Raw genomic sequence first — 6,800 nt, 5'->3', positions numbered from 1 at the left:
TATTGCAATTTGTAAGAAAATATTTTGTTTGTAAGAAATATTTGGGGGTCATGGGGTATTTAGACAAGAAAATGTCTCTTGAAAGCTTGAAATCATCTCAAAAGAGAAAAGGAAAAAAAATCACGAATTTGAAAAGTCTGTTTTCTGGAATTGACTCTGCTATGAGCTAGCTGTTTGCGGGACACAAATCCCTTCATCTCTTTATGTTTCTATTTCTTTGTCTCTTAATGAGGGAGTTGGACTAAATTACCTTAAATCCCCTTGAAGACCTAATACCATAAGGTTCTCAGATGTCAATCAAAAGACTATACAAGAATAGGATAGGTGGTAAAAGAGCCTTCTGCATGACGAAATCTTGTGGTTGCATTTTCTGAGGACCAAGATTCCCTGCGATGTCCAGCAGAGGGTAAAGAGAGTGCTAGAAACAAACAAACAAACAAACAAACAAACAAACAAACAAACGAATGCTTTAACCAAAAAATTTTATTTTCCACGGGGAGGTTTCTTGGTTCAACTCCCTCCCTCCTTCCTTCCCTCCCTCTCTTCCTTCCTTCCTTTCTCCTTTTCTCTATCCTCCCTTCCTCCTCCCCATCCTCCCCCACTGTACCTTCATCTTGAGCATTTCCCACAATTGAGAGACTTTTACTGCAACTTTGGGGAGTGCAGTGAAAAGACAGTTTCTGTCCTCAAATTTCTGACATTTCCATAGAGGAGGAGAGACACAGACACTGGAAATCCTGCTAACACCACCTGTCCCCAACCACTCTGCTGTTTGCCCTCTGCCCCTCCCATGATCACAATTTAATTAGCCTCTTGGTCAACAGTCTCACTCTGCCCTGAACACATTCTCCATCCCCCGCACCTTGAACATGATTCTTTTATAGACTGGGTGACATGTACCTTATTTTTTATTTTTCATTGATAGCTATAAATTTTACCAGGGAAAGGAAATGCCCTAGTTCATTATGCCCATTCACAGTACGGACCAGGCCTGGGGCCTGGGCTGGGGGGTACCTAGGGTAGGTTTACTCTGCTTCCTCTTTCTACACAGTCAGTGTAAGAACACAGCCTGTAGTAGGCACCAGGAGGTCTATCCCCTTGATTTTTAACACTCAAAGAAACCCTACTTTCCCTTTCCTGTCACAGGGAAAACTGCAATGTAGCAATTTATATATGAAATGGATAATTTTATTTGGCTAAAATTATGAGATGCAGTATGAATTGGGTTCTTAAGGCATATATTATCTTTTTAATCTGGTAAAATCACAGCATGTATTAATTTATATAATATTGTTATACTAAGGTCAGAAGATTTCTATGCATGCTAGTGAAAAATCACTTAGGGAGTTAATCTTTCAAGTCCATATTTTTTTAATGAGTAGTTTTGGAGGAGACATGGAAAATTATATTGCTTGAATAAAATATGGTATTTGTGAATTTCCAAATACATTTTTCCTCATGTCCATCTTGTTCAGTAAGTTTACATACAATGGACTAAAGCTGCCAGTAAGTAGGGGGTCAATGGCTCTCTGTTTAAAGTGTGTGCCACTATTCCAACCAATAATGTGCCTATTGTCTTGGAAAATGCTAATTGTTAAATTGATTGTGATATTCATGTTCCAACACTTGGGTTAAAACATTGCACAATGTACCATGTGATGATGGAAAACAGCTTATTGTCTGAAGCTCTGTGGTAACAGGTCCGCATCCCTCTCAATTATGAAAGGTTGCTTCAGCACCACAGTTGTTTTGCTAAATGCGAATAGCCAGAGCGGAGAAGGAAATTGTAAGGTTTTAAATGATGCTTATTCTTTTCATTAGGGAGGTTGCCCAGATTAATGGATGCTGAGCAAGGAGATTACATTTTACATATTTATTTTGGGTTTTAAGGGTGGCCACCAAAGCCAGCGTAATGAGACTCTGCCATTTGGTTCTGTCCTGCACTGCTACTTCGTGAAATTGGGAAGTTACCCCGGGGAATCTTATCTAAGAAGAAAGTATTTGGACAAAACAAACAAACAAAAAATTCTGAGTCCCTTCCAGCTTTTTAAAATATGAAATACCACTATGTCAAAAAAATTTTTTTTCCACTATGTCAAATTTGGTTGGTACTTAAGAACTCATAATCTCCAAACAGTCTTTCATCCGATGGTTACCAAAGCCCTTTTCATGTGTTAAGAATTATGTTTATGCTGAAGCATAGAGAGTAATTAATTCATTAATCCAGCATGTGTCATCAAGCGTTTGTAATCTGGCCTGATCCTGGGAAACTGATTAATAATGAAGTTACTGAGACATTGTTGGCATAAGCGCCTTACTACCACTACATGTAATGCAATAGCTGATGTTTGGTTCTGCCTCAGAGGAAATACTGCCATAAAGAACATGACCAGGAAAATTGCATTAGTATTAAATTTACTGAGTGTGATAATTGAATTAGGGTTATGCAGGTATCCTCAATCTTAGGACACACGATAAAATGTTTGAGGTCACAGTGTGTGCACTTACTCTCAAATGACTCAGCCAAATACATAATATATACATATATAATGTATGTATATGTAATATTTACATATATATACCCACACATAGAACCTCCATAGCTGCCCACCTCTCTACACTGACCACCTCCTTCATTTGATCGCATTGTCACAGACCGGACATGCACCACAGGTACATGTCAGCGCAGTAGGCCTGGTTGCTTATGGTGACCACCTCCATGTGTTGACCACGGTGTTACAGTCTCCTGGGTGGTCAACTTACAGAGATTCTGCTGTATGTAGAGGGCACCAAAAATATATATACACATTTTAAGAAAGGAAAAAAAACTGTATTAAAATTATAATGCTCTCTGTATGCGGATCGTTCGTTATCTTGTACATCATGTCTTACATCTCTTGTAATTGGCAGAAGTCCAGCCTGACTTGGGTGTTACAGTTCTAACACATCAGTCATCACGCTTTCACTGTGCAGTCTCTCTGTTAACTGCCGCTCTAAACTTCCCCTAATGATTTTGTATTGAACTCAGTTTGGAGGATTCATGTTAGACCATTTTGGGGGGGGGTCTACTTTTTAAAGTTTCATTTGAAATAAAAATGTCCAAAGGAACTCACATATGGCTGGAGGATGATCAGTGAAACAGCCAATGTGAAACTCTGCTGATCTGATGACCTTGCAGCCCTAATTATTGTCCTTTATAATAACTGTAAATGCTTTTTCTGGTCATTGATTTTGAAAGCTTTCAGAATAATCAGATCTACTATGTGACAACTTGGATCATTAAAAATATTATATATTTTAATATATGTAAACTGTGTATTTCAAAGGAAACAAAAGCCATCTAATTCATGATCCATAAGACTGCAATTAAAAAATGAAAAGTGTGATATTAAGCAAATCTTCTCCAAGTCCTCATCTAAGTTTCTTTTCTCCATAGAACAATGTCCACATTGTTGATTTTAGGTTTAGGAGAATATTAAGTATTTTAGAAGATATTAAGAGAATAAAATCATAATTTTTTTAAAGGTTTATAAGAAAGGTAAGGGATAGACACATGATTAGACAAAAATATTTGGAGAAGAAAACTATGAACATTAAAATTCCTTTAGAAGGGCGGCGCCTGTGGCTCAGTGAGTAGGGCGCCGGCCCCATATGCCGAGGGTGGCGGGTTCAAACCCAGCCCCGGCCAAACTGCAACAAAAAAATAGCCGGGCGTTGTGGCGGGCGCCTGTAGTCCCAGCTGCTCGGGAGGCTGAGGCAAGAGAATCGCGTAAGCCCAGGAGTTAGAGGTTGCTGTGAGCCGTGTGACGCCACGGCACTCTACCCGAGGGCGGTACAGTGAGACTCTGTCTCTACAAAAAAAAAAAAAATAAAAAAAAATAAAATTCCTTTAGAAACATTCTCTAAAGAAAAGAATACTTTTTTTTGTTGGTTAATTTGAGTTCTCTATAGATCCACAACATAAAAGTATCAGATTTGTCAGATTCGCAGCATACATATATCTTTTCCTACTCAGAAAACACATTCTTCTTAGTAAAGTAGCACAAGAATGGAAAAGCAAATATCTAATGTGCTCAAGAGTAATATGAAGCCAATAGATGCCCACGTAGGAGGAAAAAATTCAATTCAAGTTAGGGGGAGGGGGCTCAAGGGAAGGGATTGGGGTGCTCCCACATAATGGCCACAATATAAATTTCTGTGGTGCACCTTTTGGGTGCAGGACACAAATACAAGAGAGACTTTACCTAACAAATTCAAATACTGTGACATGATTATACCCTCAGATTAATCTGAAATGAAAAAAAAAAAAAGAAAGAAAGAAAAGAGTGCTTTGTTATTAGAAGAAAGAAGAAAGGGCAGAGATGGGAGAGGCTAGTCTTCAAGCTTAACGTAACCCTATGCTTTTGGATGCTATAATTTTAGGTAAACCAGTCTTGTACATTTTTCCCTCTCTGATGTCTGCTTCTTTTCACTGCGAAGATTCAACCTTCAAAGAAAAACTTGACAGGCTGTGCTCTGTTAATCTAGCCTTCTGGGAAACTGCGTTTAGTTGAATAATAGCAACAAATCTGTGAGCTCATGGCTGCTCTCCTGGCTCATTCATCTTAACCAAGTGGCAGCAGAGAACTCAAATGAGCCGTACAGAAGTGCATTTCACAAACAACTCCAACTCGGAGTTCTTGAATAATGTTACCTTTCTGTTTTTAAAAAGTTGTATTATGTTCATCATTGAAGCTTAATGGAAAGTATTTTGCATTTTGAGAGGAAGAATTATTAATGTGAAAATGCTCTGGTACTGTGTCTAAATTATTTAAATGCTAATCCAAAAAAGTTTCCTCTCAGAATATAAGAGGAATCATCATGTATTACCCCAGTCAAAAATTTTGAACAGATTATAAAGTAATGAAGAGTTATGCAATTAACTATTTATATTTAATATATTTCTTTTGCTATTCTCTGGTGACCTATAAGACCCTTGAATGTACTTAATTCCTCCTTTATTATCTAATGGTTGCTTTGCTTTCCGATTGTTTTATATATAGAAGTATTGTTTCTTCTTAGTGGTGGGACAAGCCAGGGGGGTGACTGAGGGAGAGGAAACACAGGTGTAGACAGAGCCCGGGCAGATGGATTCTCCTGTGGAGAGCTGGTCTCTGCATGAGAAGATGGGGCTTCAGCTCAGAGTGCCGGGAGCAGCAGTAATCTTGGGACAAGCACAGCAAGGTTGCTGTTCTAGAAGTCTGATGGGTCAAACAGAACATGGAAGCAGAAAGTGACGGGACAGGGGAAAAGAAGGGCTGGGGCTGGGGACTCCTTCATTTCAGGGTGCTCTGTCTCTAAGGCCCCAGATAGCTGTTTGAGGGTCCAAGGAATGATCTATCTAGTGAAGGGGGAAGGTCTGTAAGTGCTTAGTTGGTTCAGGTTCTAGGCAAACAGGCTAAATTTCAGAGTAGGACTCTAGGCCCAGTGGTAGGAATAGAAGGTTCTCTTAGAACAAGGAAAAGGCCAGTCCTCAGGGTAAAGAGAGAGTGTGGCCAGGCCTTATCTAACCCTAAGTAGACAAGGGAGAGTGGACACTGGATTTAGGGCAGAAAACTACATCCTGGTCTCCTCCGCTGAGAGTCTGGGGTTCATTATCAGGTAGGGTTCTGCCAGGTGTTTGGTTAGGGGAGATTCTTAGGTCAGGGGTTGCTGGTGCAGGCCAGGGCATCTGTAGGCAGGAACCGATGGATTACCTGATTTCAAGGATCCCTGCCTCTCTGTCTTTCAATCTCAGCTCCCAGAGCCCAGCGCAGCATCTGTACCAGGAAGATGCTCAGAGCAGGTACTGAGTTGATGCTTGTGAGTTGCACCGTGTTTGCCTCAGGAGACTTAAGTGAATAGTGCAAATCCACATCAGGAGCTCCCATCTTGCCTGTTTAGGACGGTTTCAGGATATATTCAGATGAAAGTTCTTGTTTCTACTCCTAGTTTTGAAAGTGGTCTTTGAAAATGTTTCCTCCTGGTGTCCCACAGACCACAGCCAATTAACAACGTTCATCTTCTTTAAAACTGAATTAAACCCTGTACTCATTTCTGTGGATTTGTTATCAAGATTGCAATTATGGTGAGGTTTGCTGTATTGAAAAAATTAACATTCCTGAGACCATATTTCTGCCACATTTGGAATTCAGACGTTGATTAAAATTAGATATTTTTTATATATACAAATGATGCTACTGCAAGCTATTGGAAGAAGTGTCCCTGGAACATTAGTAGGAAAGATTTGTCCTTTGTCATTCATGTGGTGAGTTCTGTCATTAGGGATAGCATGTTTCTTTCCACTTTCCCCCAGGCAACAATTTATAATTCAGTGTAACTAAGCTTATGTATTTCCCATTGTATTGCCTTTTCTTCCCTTGCACAGGGCTTCTATTAGCTAGAATTTCCTTCATAAAATTTTCACTTTCTGAAAATTTCTTAGTAATTTTTAAGTTTAGTTTATTTTATTAAAAAAAATTTCAGATTAATATGAGGGTACCAACAACTAGGTTACAATACTTGCATCTGTTAGGTAGAGTCCCTGTTGTGGTCGTGTCTCACACCAGGAGGCGTGCCATGTGCCCTCACATGGTGTTTGCTCAGTGGGAGCTCACCAATCCCTCTCCCTCCTCCCCTCTCCCCCCTCCTTTCTTCTCCTCCTCCCAGTTTGAATTGAATTGAGTTTTTCTCTTCTGTGGGCATGTATTAGATTGTCTACTGGCTTTATATTAGAATTGGGTACATTGGAACTTGCTTTTCCATTCTTGTGATACTTTACT

The 6,800-nt window shown here is 39.6% G+C and overlaps 1 non-coding gene across 1 annotated transcript; it reads right to left on the bottom strand.

Annotated features, from left to right (window-relative positions):
• Positions 1 to 960: 960 nt before the first annotated feature.
• On the bottom strand, positions 961 to 1,091 carry LOC128593307 (small nucleolar RNA SNORA51). The gene has a single exon (XR_008382322.1). It is a non-coding gene; the product is annotated as a small nucleolar RNA SNORA51 (small nucleolar RNA).
• Between the last annotated feature and the right edge of the window lie 5,709 nt (positions 1,092 to 6,800).

The sequence above is a fragment of the Nycticebus coucang genome, chromosome 1 (genome assembly GCF_027406575.1).
Source record: "Nycticebus coucang isolate mNycCou1 chromosome 1, mNycCou1.pri, whole genome shotgun sequence".
Lineage (NCBI taxonomy): Eukaryota > Metazoa > Chordata > Mammalia > Primates > Lorisidae > Nycticebus > Nycticebus coucang.
Note: the sequence above shows the minus strand (reverse complement) of the source record. Positions and strands in the feature narration are given on the sequence as shown.